Raw genomic sequence first — 14,269 nt, forward strand, 5'->3', positions numbered from 1 at the left:
TGTTAGCCAAAATGCACGGTACATTCCTGCTGTCTGGCTGGGCGTTGTGAAAATATCTGTGGAAAGAAGAACAAAGGGTTAAACAATTGTGGGCACAGTGTCGGGATATTTTCTCAGTGGAAGGGTTCTATTGAGCAGCTTTTCGCTACATCTTCTAACAAACAAAAAATAACTCAGAATGGATCAGTCAGGTGTGTTAATTCTACTTGCTGCAAGGGAAGACTAGCACCACACAAGAGCTGGTGATAGCTTCAAAAAAGCAGGCAGCGTGATCACTTCTTTATACCCAAGTGTTAGCTACTGCGCTTCAGTTTAATGTCAGGGTGCACTCTTCGTCTGCTTAATCGATGTACTTGGCATTCTCCAGTAATGCATCGGCTTGACTTTCTTCAGTTTCAAAGTTCAAAGTACATTAGCAAAGTACATATACAGTATGTCACCATATACAACTCTGAGATTCATTTTCGAGTGGGCATACTCAATAAAACTATAGAATAATAACCATAATCGAATCAATGAAAACCGCCCCAATTAGAGTGTTCAAGCAGAGAGGAGAAGACAACAAACTGTGTAAATAAAAAATGAAAGAAATAATAAGAATAAATAAATAGACAATATCTATTGAGACCATGAGATGAAGCGTCCATGAAAGTGAGTCCATTGATTGAGGGAATATTTCAATGATGGGGCAAGTGTAGCTATCCCCTTTGGTACAAGAGCCTGATGATTGAGGGGTAGTAACTGTTGCTGAACCTGGTGGTGTGAGTCCTGAGGCTCTTGTTCCTTCTTCCTAATGGCAGCGGTGAGAGGAGAGCATGTTCTAGGGGGTGGCGGGGTCCCTGATGATAGATGCTCCTTTCCCGTGACAGTGTTTCATACAGATGTGCTCAATGGTGGAGAGTTTGTCAAGGTCCACTGGCATAAAGCTGCACGGACACTCTTAGCAAAGCACTCTGGTACAGAACAACTTCCATTTCTGTTGCCATTTGCTACTACAAATAGACAAGGTTGAAGAGGTACAGAGAAAATTCACAAGGATGTTGTCAGGACTGGAGCACCTCAGTTATAAGGAAAGATTGAATAGGTTAGGACTTTATTTCTTGGAACATAGAAGATTGAGAGGAGATTTGACAGAGGTATACAAAATTATGATGGGTATAGATTGAGTAAATGCAAGCAGGTTTTTTCCTCTGAGGTTGGGTGGGATACAACCAGAGGTTACGGGTTAAGGGTGAAAGGTGAAAGGTTTAAGGGGAACATGAGGGGAAACTTTTTCATTCAGAGGGCCATGAGTGTGGAACGAGCTGTCAGGGCTAGTGGTGTGTGTGAGCTTGATTTCAATGTTTGAGACATTTGGATGGTAGGGGAATAGAGGGCTATGGTCCTGATGGGAGTAGGCAATTTAAATGGTTTGGCACAGACTAGGTGGATCAAAGGCTTGTTTCTGTGCTGTACTTTTCTATGACTCTTAGTAAGATATATTTCCACAGCTTGCTAAACGCGATGGAATCTGTGGAGAATTGGAATTAAATAAAAATGAGGATTAAATTGTTTTAACCATAAATGGTGACTTTGATAAAGTAGAAGATAACGGAGAGTTCAAAACTAGTGGGCATTGGTGAGAGGGGAAAGATTTAATAGGAACCTGAGAAGGCAACATCTCCACGTGAGTATATAGAACGAGCTGCCAGAGGAGGTGGTTGAGGTAGGTACAATAACAACGTTTGGTGATTATATAGACAGGGATGGTCAGGGATATGGGCCCATCATGGTCAACTGGCTGAATGGGCTGATTCTACGTTGACTCTGCGAAGTTAATGTATTTGAGAGCCAACCCAAATGTACAAAGTGCTGGGTTCCAAAAATGAGAATAAGGGGCAAAGAGAGAATGCAAGAATGAATGGAGAGCATTCTAACTGGCTACATCCCTGTCTGGCATGGTTGGGGGGTGGGGGGGGGGGGTCTACTGCACAGGGGTCAAAATAAGCTGCAGAGCAAAGTAAATATAGTCATCCCCATCATGGGCACTAGCCTCCATAGTATTCAAGACATCTTCGAGGAGTGATGCCTCAAAAAGGCGATGCCCATCATTAAGGACCCCGACCAAGCCTTGTTCTCATTGCTACCATCAGGAAGGAGGTCCAAAAAAATTTGAAGACACACACAGCTTTTTCCCCTTTGCTATCAGAATTCTGAATGGATATTGAACCCATGAACACTACCTCACTACTGTTTTATTTCTATGTTTACACTATTTTATATATATATATATATATATATATATACACACACAGACAGACAGACAGACACACACATATATATATATATACATACACACAATGTATATGTACACACAATGTAATTCACAGGTTTTTCTCTATATTATAATGCATTGTATTGTTCTCCTGCCGCAAAGTTAACAAATTTCATGACGTGCCAGTGGTATTAAACCTGTTTCTGATTTAGAGATACAGTGGAGATCCAGCCCTTCCAGCCTGTCACTGGCCAGCTATATGGTCAGCATGAACACGATGGGCTGATGGGCCTGGCTGGCACTGTAAGACTCTAATTTATCAGCATTTTGAAAATATATATATGGGTAATACATGAAAGGCAGCATGGGCTTGTTACACCCCACCCACTCCATCTGCCCATCACCCACATGCTCCTCCCACTGTGACCCCTCTACTCACTGGTCGCATCTGCCTTCCCCCCACCCCCTTACTCCATGTTCCACCTACCTCTTCCATCATCTGCGGCCCCACGTTTGATTATTGTCACACGTACTGAGGTACATGTCGTGCATGTCATCCCTACAGATCATTTCAGAACAGCGGCATGCCCAAGTAGTCCATGGGGAAAGCAACAGAATAAAGAGTTACTGCTACAGGAATCGTACAGTGCGGGTGGACAATAAGGTGCAAGGGTCATGACCAGGTGGATTGTGAGGTCGAGAGTCTACCTCGTGCTGAATGGAGTAAAACTGCAATCTTGTTGTCCTCAGCAACAAGAATAAAACTCCAATCTAGTCGACCATTACTGTACTAGGGGGCCGCTTAGTAGTCTTAACAGCAGGAGTTGTTGCTTCCGTCTATTACTTTCCAGCCTCTGTCACTCTTTCCACTCTCCACTCCTCCCTGGAGCCTATCACCACCCCTCACCTGCATCCACACTTTCCCCTCACATCTTTATATTGGCTATCTAGGCCGTCGGGGGCATATAATGGAGCAAAATTAGTGGCAAGTTAGAGGGTAGGAAAGCTTTTAAAAACCAACAGAAGGTAACTAAAAAGTCAAAAAGAAGGAAAGGATGGAATACCAAGGTCAGCGAGCCAATAGTATTAAAGAGGAAACCAGAAGTTCCTTCCGATGTGTTCTCAGTCACCCAGGTCATTGCATATCAAGCAGCAGTAAATCAAGGCAACTGGACTTGCTGAGTTGTCTGGAAGGCATTTCACCGCTCAGCCAAGAGGCTACTTCAGATATAGAAACATAGAACACCTACGGCACAATACAGGCCCTTTGGCCCACAAAGCTTGCCGAACATGTCCCTATCTTAGAAATTACTAGGCTTACCCATAGCCCTCTATTTTTCTAAGCTCCATGTATCCACCCAGGAGTCTCTTAAAAGACCCTATCGTATCCACCTCCACCGGCAGCCCATTCCACGCACTCAGCATGCTCTGTGTAAAAGACTTACCCCTGACATCTCCTCTGTACCTGCTTCCGAGCACCTTAAAACTATGCCCTCTCATGCTAGCCATTTCAGTCCTGGGAGAAAGCCTCTGACTATCCACACAATCAGTGCCTCTCATCATCTTGAATACCTCTATCATGTCACTTCTCATCCACCATCCAGATATGCTCCCCAATCCAGGCAACATCCTTGTAAATCTCCTCTGAACCCTTTCATGGTTTCCATGTCCTTCCTATAGTGAGGCGACCAGAATTGAGCACAGTACTCCAAGTGGGGTCTGACCAGGGTCCTACATAGCTGCAACATTACCTCTCGGCTCTTAAACTTAATTCCATGATTGATCAAGGCCAATACACCGTATGCTTTCTTAACCACAGAGTCAACCTGCGTAGCTGCTTTGAGTGTCCTATGGACTCGGAACCCAAGATCACTCTGATCCTCCACACTGCCAAGAGTCTTACCATTAATACTATATTCTGTCATCATATTTGACCTACCAAAATGAACCACCTCACACTTATCAGGGTTGAACTTCTCAGCCTAGTTTTGCAACTTATCAATGTCCCTCTGTAACCTCTGACAACCCTCCACACTACCCACAACACCTCCAACCTTTGTGTCATCAAATTTACTAACCCATCCCTCCACTTCCTCATCCAGGTCATTTATAAAAATCACAAAGAGTAGGGGTCCCAGAACAGACCCCTGAGACACACCACTGGTCACTGGCCTCCATGCAGAATATGACCCGTCTACAACCACTCTTTGCCTTCTGTGGGCAAGCCAGTTCTGGATCCCCAAAGCAATGTCCCCTTGGATCCCACGCCTCCTTACTTTCTCAGTAAGCCTTGCATGGGGTACCTTATCAAATGCCTTGCCGAAATCCATATACACTACATCTACTGCTCTACCTTCATCAATGTGTTTAGTCACATCCTCAAAAAATTCGATCAGGCTCATAAGGCACAACCTACCCTTGACAAGGCCATGCTGACTACTCCTAATCATATTATACCTCTCCAAATGTTCATAAATCCTGCCTCTCAGGAATCTTCTCCATCAACTTACCAACCACTGAAGTAAGACTCACTGGTCTATAATTTCCTGGGCTATCTCTACTCCCTTTCTTGAATAAGGGAACAGCATCTGCAACCCTCCAATCCTCGGGAACCTCTCCTGTCCTCATTGATGATGCAAAGATCATCACCAGAGGCTCAGCAATCTCCTCCCTTGCCTCCCACAGTAGCCTGAGGTACATCCCGTCTGGTCCCGGTGACTTATCCAACTTGATGCTTTTCAAAAGCTCCAGCACATCCTCTTTCTTAATATCTACATGCTCAATCTTTTCAGTCCACTGCAAGTCATCCCTATAATCACCAAGATCCTTTTCCGTAGTGAATACTGAAGCAAAGTATTCATTAAGTACCTCAGCTATCTCCTCTGGTTCCATACACACTTTTCCACTGTCATACTTGATTGGTCCTATTCTCTCATGTCTTATCCTCTTGCTCTTCACACACTTCCAGGATTGCAAGGCCTGTCATATGAGGAGAGCCTAAAGGCTCTGGGTGCCTACCCACTGGAATTCAGACGAATGAGAGGTGATCTCATTGAAACCTATCAAATGTTGTAAGGGCTCGATAGAGTGGATATCGAAATGTTGTTTCCTATGGTGGGGGAAGTCTACGAACTAGAGGACAGACCCTCAGAATAGAAGGGCGTCCTTTAAGAATGCAGGAGATTGGGGCTGAGAAGGAAAACGAACCAGCCATGATGAAATGGTGGAGCAGACTCGATGGGCCAAATGGCCTAATTCTGCTCCTCTATCTTATCCCCCTTCATTCAGACCTTCAGGAAGGGGAGAAGGCACCTTTGCACTCATTGAGGGGTGTGCGATGGCACAGGTGAGTGGCTTCAGGTTCCCGAGTGTCAGCATCTCAGGCGTGATGGAACCACGAAGAAGTTTCCACTAGCGGGGGAGTCTAGGACCAGAGGGTGCAGCCTCAGAATAGAAGGTTGAACAGATGAGGAGGAATTTATTTATCTAGAGCAGGGTTCCCAACCAGGCAACCATATGGGCCCCTCGATGGGAGGGTCCATGACATAAAAAATGCCAGGGGGTGGTGGAATTCAGAGGGCTGTGGAGGCCGTGTCTTTGGGAATATTTAAAATGGAGGTTGATTAGTCAGGGCATCAGGGGTTATGGGGAGAAAGGGGTTGAGAGGGAAAATAAATCAGTCATGATCCGGTGGCGGATTGACCCTAATTCTGCTCCTATGTCTGATGGTCTTGCAGTGTACTCTAGAAGGGACTCCACCCAAACATCGGCTGTCAATTTCCCTCCCCGTCTGACTCGCTGAATTCTGCTGGCATTGTTTGTCACTATGTTTTCTTTAAAAAATGGTAAAAAGCATTAAATCGAACCTAGAACACACAGCAACGCGGGAACAGGCCCTTTCCAGCCCAGTGTTATGCCGAATTAGTTCAGAGCCTAACTAAACGAATCCCTTCTGTCCACGTGTCGATATCACGTCTTCTCTGTACCTGTAAATGCCCCTGTGGTATCTGCCGCCACCACCACCCCAGGAGGCCCAATTGAGGTACCCACCAATCTTAAAAAAAACGTACCCTCGCGCCTCCTATGGACTTACCCTCTCTCGCTTTAAATGCACCCCTCTAGTATTAGGCAATTGGACCCCTGCTCAATCTACTCAGCTGATCTCCTCATACTCCACCATTCCAACCCAAGTTCATCCAGCTTCTCCTCTCTAATCCGGACAGCATCCGAGAGAACCTCCTAGTCACGGAAGTACGGATGAACTGTGTTTTCTCCCCGCCCCTGCCCACCCCCCAGACACCCGGGGCTTCAGTGGTACCAGTGAGATGGTGTTGAAGATGATCGAGGCCAGGACAGCCGAGCCCAAGAGGCAGAAGACGAGGAGTTCAGCATCGAGGCAATGTCTCCCGCTGACCAGGCAGGTGTACTCCAACTCTGTCCCGTACAGCTTCTCCTCCACTAACCACTGGCATGTCGGCAACACGGAAACCATGGGCGGAGGCTGAGACCGAGAGCGTGGGCTTGGGGTGGGGGACGGGGTCGGGCAAACTGGGGTGTGTGTACTCGGTGCGAGGGAGGGGTGGGAAGAGAGTGGCCCGCCCCACATTGTGACTCCTCGCAGGCCCTTTGTTACGCTTCACGGAAGCCCCTTCCCTTCGTCAGTTGGATCGGAGACCCGCTCGAAGCTCCCCGCGTGTTTAAGGTCTCCCGGTGGAGGCGACGAACCTCAGGTCAAAAACTTCTCCAGGAGAGGTGGAAATTCGCCGCATCATCTCTTCTGCCCCCGAAAGCACCACCCATCCCTTCTTTATATACAAGTTTATTCGATTGGAAAGTCCATTTGTTGTAAAAGTATCTATACAACTCTGAGGTTCGTCTTCCCCACAGCCATGAGGCCAATAATTGATTACAATATCTCAATTATTTATATTTATTAATTATATACAATATACAGGACTTCATAAAACACACTCAGCGACAGTTTCAAATTAAAATACCGTCATCTCCGTCCAAAACCCACTTCAGTCGGCGAGGCGCCCACCGCTCCCGGAAACCGATGGACATGGCTTGGTTATTGTCCAGCAATACCCGGGGACGGATATAACCCCGGAACCCTCCCTTTTGTTACCTCGCCTTCTACGTTCCCAGCCAAGCCCGCTTCCTTTTTCTTTGCCTCCCCGCCCACCTTTGCCCCGACAGCGACTCGATGGGCAGCGGGCGAGGGGATCTGCGGGAACAGACGATCTGCTTGGAGATCCTCCAGCACGCCGACCGTAACTCTCGTCCCAAGTCTGGCTCCCTTCTAAGGCATATTCATCGCAGGGTCTCCGTGTGCAGAAACGAACGTTTAAAACAAAGCTTCAGGGACACAGGACCTTCCCCTTCATTCTCAGTCCTGAAGAAGGGTCTCGGCCCGATTGCTGCCTGATCTGCTGAGTTCCTCCAGCAATTCGCGTGCACGCTGCTTCAGACTTCCTCGTGTTTATTCTTTGGTTGTGAAGGTTGTAGGAAGACCTAATCACTTGAAGGTTGCTATATAAATACAGGGTTCTTTTCTTTCTTTTAATAACTATGAATTTTATTTAACTGCAACGGAAGTCAAAATATCAAAAACAAAACAGATTCATCCGTTATGAATCTGGCCTTTATAACAAGGGGAGTTGAGTATAGGAGTAAAGAGGTCCTTCTGCAGCTGTACAGGGCCCTGATGAGACCCCACCTGGAGTATTGTGTGCGGTTTTGGTCTCCAAATTTGAGGAAGGACATTCTTGCTATTGAGGGAGTACAGCGTAGGTTCACAAGGTTAATTCCCGGAATGGCGGGACTGTCATACGTTGAAAGATTGGAGCGACTGGGCTTGTATACACTGGAATTTAGAAGGATGAGGGGGATCTGATTGAAACACATAAGATTATTAAGGGATTGGACTCGCTGGAGGCAGGAAGCATGTTCCCGCTGATGGGGAAGGAGTCAGGACCATTTCTGACACTTCTCTAAACACATTGTCCTCAGATTCACTTGGTCCATTTCTGAGTGAGTGAGGCCTCCATCGGTCAGGGTCGACCATGGATATATGCACCCCGGCTGTCTAGATACACGAGCCTGGCGGTACAATATGGAGAACAAGGTCGTAGCCATGCAGCAAGCTCCCCCTCTCCGCTCATCTGATGAAACAGCAGAGACTGATACAGTTTGGTACCAGCAACGTCCCGGGAGTTGCCAGTCAGCATTGAACAACGTAGGACTGACTGCCTTAGGGACTCAAACTCCGGATTTACCCCCTCGGGGTTTACTCCCGAAGTCCTCCCCATGAGTGGGCACAGCCGCAAGGCAGCGGTGATTTGAGATCAGAGTTTTCCTTCAACCTGGTGAGCTACCAACCACGGCTGACGAGCGCATTTGCCCGAAACAGGACTCTAGTTCTTGTCGCTCTCATCCCGGCAGACGCAGCGTCAGCCCAGGACCCCTCCCGGACCCCCGCGCCTCTTATGGACCCTCATATATATAAAAGAGGGCTCAAAACGGTTTAGTCTTGTAAATAATATTTATTTTTAATACAATTTATTTCGCTTGATAAAAGTTATTGAAATATTAAACACGCAAGAGTTTTAAGAGAGGTAATTTCATTACTCAGAGGGGGACAAGTACTGCCAGAGGAAGTATTTGAGGGAACAGTTACTACCCCTCTGTCAGTCTTTGTGTGTAGTTTCCCATTGATTCTACTGCATTTCCTTGTTCTACTGAGAATGGCCTGGAGAAAATGGAATCTCAGGGTAGTTCATGGTGACATACACATACTTTGATAATAAATTTGCTTTGAACTTGGAATTGCATTGGTTAAGAGATATTTGGATAGGTACATAGTGGGGAGCAGCTTGGAGGATTATGGGTCGAATGCAGGTGACTGGGACTCACGTGATGGGCTGAAGGGCCTGTTTGCAAGCTGTACTACAAGCAGACATTGATATTGAGCAACCATTTATACTAATCCCATTTTATTTGCCTCATTGTAGGATAGTGGCTAGCACAATGCTTTACAGTACAGGCGACCTGGGTTCAATTCCCCCCATTGCCTGTAGGGTGTTTGTAACATTCTCCCCATGATTGTGTGAGTTTCCTGCAGGTGCTCCAGTTTCCAGGCTAGGGTTAAGTTGGGGGATGCTGGGCATCATGACTCGAAGGGTCGGAAGGGTCTATTCTGCATTGTATCTCAATAAATACAGAAAATAAATACACCCCACCGGTTCCGCACTCACCTGTACACCAGGGTCAACAAGCAATCTGCTGGATGAATTCAGCGGGTCAAACTGCCTCTGTGGCGGCAATAGAATTGTCTGCATTTCACAAACAAGAGAACATTTGCAGATGCCGGAAATCCAAGCAACACACACAAAATGGTGGAGGAGCTCAGCCGGTCAGGCCTGCTGAAGAGTCTTGGCCCTGTACTCTTTTCCATAGATGCTGCCCAGCCAGCTGAGTTCCTCCAGCATTTTGTGTGTCGACATTTCACACTTAGAGGATTGTGTTCAGTTCTGGTCACCTCATTGTAGGAAGGGTGTGTAGAGGGCATAGAGAGGGTGCACAGGAGATTTACCAGGATGCTGCCTGGACTAGAGAACATGTTTTATGAAGATGGACTGAGCGAGCGATGGCTTTTCTCTTTGGAGTGAAGGTGGTGACTTAATAGAGGTGTACAAGATGATTAAAGTTCAAGGTTCAAAGTACAAGTATCAAAGTATCTAGACATTATAAAACCTTGTCTCCTAACAAGCAGCCACAAAACGAAGAAACCCAAAAGAAACCATAAAAAAAGCCTGTTGAGCATCCAATGTGCAGAGAAAAAAAATCATGCAAACAATAACCACAAGCAAATAGCGTTCTGAACTGAAGTCCACAAAGAGAGTCCGTCCACGGACCCTTACTTCAGCGCAGAGCGGAGCAGCGATCTGAACCGGCCAACCCTCACCTCCGGCCCCGACACCCTGACCTCCTCCGAAATGTGTTTGTTGCTTCAGTTTCCAGCACCTGCAGGATCGCTCGCTTCTAGATTGGTAAAGAAGGTGTATGGCATGCTTGCTCTGATTAGTCAAGCCACTGAGTTCAAGAGCTCGGAAGCTAAGTTACAGCTTTATAAAACAAAGTAGTATTGTGGTCAATTCTTGTCGTCTGATAGGAAGGATGTGGAGACTTTGGAGAGAGTGCAGAAGGGCCTAGTTTGGGGGGGATGGGGGGGGGCTTGTGCTATAAACAGGTTGGACAAACTTGTGTTGATTTCTCTATAGCAGCAGAGGCTGGGGCGAGACCTAGAAGTAGTTATGTGAGGAATAGAAAGATTAGGCAGTCAGTATCTTTCCCTCTCTTCCCCAGGATTTAAAAGACTAGTATTAGAGGGCATGTATTTAAGGTGAGAGTGGGCAAGTCAAAAGATGTGTGGAACAGAGTCGGGTCGGTGCCTGGAATGTGACACCAGGAGTGGTGGTGGAAGTAGGTACAATAGAGGCTTTAAAGAAGCTCCTAGATAGGCAAAGGAATGTGTAGGGAAGGGAGGGATATGAAAAGAAGGATTAAGTGAATTGTGAATCTTTGGTTTAATTGGATCGGGACAATAATGCGAGCACAAATTGAGTCTGCTTTGCTATTTAACCATGGCTGAATTTTTTTCTCAACTCCATTTTCCCCGCCACCTTACCAAACATGAACCTGCCAATCTCTGCCTTAAGTATACCCAGTGACTCGGCCTTCACAATCTTCTGTGGCAATGAATTCCACAGATTTACCACAGTCTGGCTGAAGAAATTCCTACTCTATTCGGTTCTAAAGGGATGCCTCTTTTTTCTGAGGCTGTGTCCTCAGAGCATGGACTCTCCCACTTGTGGAAACATCCTCTCCACGTCCACCTTGTCCTGACCTTTCACCTGCTGAGCCTTTCCAGCATTTTCCATTATTATTTCAGTTTTCCTGCAGATTCTGTTATTCTCCTGAGCAAGTTCAAAGGTTCAAATACATTTATTATCAAAATATGCATACAGCCCCAAGATTCATCTTCCCACAGACAGCCACAGAACAAAGAAACCCATGGAACCCACTCAAATCAAATCGTTTAATTATTCAATCATACATGGATTAACTGAACAAAACAGTGTTCGTCTGGGGCCAAGGTTTCAAACATACACAGCACATTCAAAATAGCAAGCAAGAGAAAACAGTCATACAAAAAAAAACATATCTATAGTCCAACACCCTGAGTGACATGTCCTGCAAAATGATGGCAAAAAATGGTTCCCGGCAATCCAGCCTGTCATTCCATCGATCAAACACGGGAGGGCAGCACCAATGGGACAGGCCAGCCCCTAGCCAAGCACTTATGCCACTCTACACTTCCTCTGGTGTATCCTTACCTGGACTGCAGCAGCAGACTAGCCCGCGGCTTGAGGCCTAGTCAAGTTACAAATGAGACTGTCTAGCTCCCACGCTGCCCTCTTCCCAACAAAGGGAACAGGTATGTGGCATCTTACATTATCAATATCCAACAGGGTCTTGCAATCGCAAGAGAAACATCCAAAGCAATCACCCCCGGATACACTGCATGCCACCTTCGTGCATCAACTCTGCTGCCTTATAACAACAGGCAGCAACACAGGCTACACCCAGGTCAGCTCCTCCTTCGTCAAGCCGCCAGCCAGCTCCTTCGACATCCCAGCCGGCTACTCCGATCAATGAGTAGCTCACTGATGTGGTAGACCTGCTGTATCCAAAGTTTTTGGAGTCCAGTAGTCTTGTGATCATAAAAAAACCACACTTAGCAAAGGAAAAAAAAACACCTTTGGTTGGTCCCTGGTTGGCACAGAAAATAGCAAGTTTCTGTTTTAATTTCCGATTTCTGGCACCTGTAGATTCTTTTATTCTCCTGTGCAAGTTGAAAGATTCAAAGTACATTTATTATCAAAGTATGTACTATGCAGTACACAACTCTGAGACTTGCCTTCCCACAGACAGCCATGAAACAAAAGAAACACCATGGGATCTATTCAAAGAAAATATCAAACACCCAACACGCAAAACAAAACACACAAACAGTAAAAAAAAAATGAGTGAAAAACACACAGAATATAAAGCACCACGCTACAGAGTCCTTGATACAGTCCAGGAATACTTGGTTCAGTTCAATCCAGAGCTGTGTCGTTCATTGACTGCAGGCCCCAGAGCCAGACTTCCCCGATCAAAGTCGCACAGAACAGCAGTTAAAAAATGAGAGTAACCAGAAACACACATAACATGAACTAGAGTCCAACCCACAAACCGTGTCGACAAAACCTTGACCAAGATCGTGGCAGCAGCGAGCGTGAGGGAGAGCGAGACAGAGCACATCAGACACCTTCCATCAGCAAGTCCCATTGATCATTCAAACGTTCAACCATACCCATGTTACACACAACAAATGGTCTGGCCACCACAACAATCAGGGTGAGACGATTCTGGGGATTCACCTTTCTGTGCGAAGTTTCAGTGTAGAGAGCTCACCCGCACCTCTACTTCCTCAGGAGGCTGAAGAAATTTGGTATCCTCCCCTTGCATCCTATCTGGATAAATCGTGGCTTGGTAGGACAACTGTCTGCCCAAGACCACAAGAAACTGCAGAGTTAATGGAGAATCTATTAAGAAAATCAAGAAAACCAGGCTCTCTTCCACAGATGTGAGAATGACTTGGCATTCATGAAACCATGGTTGTGTAGTGGTTCGTGCTGCAACACTTCACAATGCCAGTGCCCTGGGTTCATTTCCCACCGCTGCCTGTAAGGAGATCGTATATTTTCCCCGTGATCACATGCATTTCCTCCACGTGCCCCAGTTTCCTTCCACTGGTCAGTAGGTTAATTGGTCATTGTAAATAGTCCCGTGATTAGGTTAGGGTTAAATCAGGGGATCAGCCTCTCAAAATCCAGCCTGTCGTGAGAGGTGGAAATGGGTAAGGCTGGCCAACAGGGCTCTGGTGAAGCTGTACGGACCAATCCCCTGTACATGGATACACCAGATTACAGAAACATTGGTAAACTCCAACCATACCATCAACTTTGGATGACGGAGACGGGAGGTCATCAATGGCCTGTGGTCCACTGGGAACTAGCGGCCCAAGAAGGAAAAAAATCGGGTGGGGGGGGGGTGGTAATTGCTGGGCAGCATGGCTCAAAAGGACAAAGGATGCTCGTCAATTTTTATGTACCACAGAAGACATGCTATCTGAATATATCACGTCTTGAACGGCCACTGCTCTGCCCGAGTCTGCAGAGTTGTGGGCACAGCTCACAGAAACCGGTCTCCCCTCTGTGGACTGTCTACACTTCCCACTGCCTTGGTAAATTAACCAGCACAATCAAAGAACACACCTGCCCTGGACATTCCCTCTTCTCTCTGCTCCCAAAGGTCTGAAAGCCCATGCCACCAGGCTCAAGGACAGTTTCCACCCCACGGCTTAATTAGACTCTTGAATGGACCTATTGCACGGTAAGATGGACTCTTGACCTCACAATCTGCCACGTCATGATCCTGCACCTTAGTGTTTACCTGAACCGCAATTTTTCAGTGGATTGTTATTGTTTTACCTTGTTCTACCTCAACGCACAATGACCTGATCTGTATGTTTTCTTCTTTTTCTTCACTTTTTTAGGTAATCTTTTTTCTTCTTCTCTGGGACTTTTCAGATTTGACCATAAGGATTCCCCCCCCCCCTTTTTTTTGTAGTTATATCCTCAATTGGAATGCCCAGTCTTTTTTTTTGTTTTAGGTTAGTTTAGTGGGGGTTTTTTTCCTTAATAATGGCAATTTTTGATCTTTTTTTGAATTGTTAAGAGGAGTTGTGGATATTGAGGAGTTCGATATTATACTATATATGATTTTGACAGTGTACACTCCTTTTTTGTTGGTTGTACTTCTATTGGAATATGTATTTGATATAATTTCTCTGATTTGTATTTGTCTTTATATATTTTTAAATCAATAAAAAAGATCTAAAATGAA

Source organism: Hemitrygon akajei, chromosome 6 (genome assembly GCF_048418815.1).
Source record: "Hemitrygon akajei chromosome 6, sHemAka1.3, whole genome shotgun sequence".
Taxonomy (NCBI): Eukaryota; Metazoa; Chordata; class Chondrichthyes; order Myliobatiformes; family Dasyatidae; genus Hemitrygon; species Hemitrygon akajei.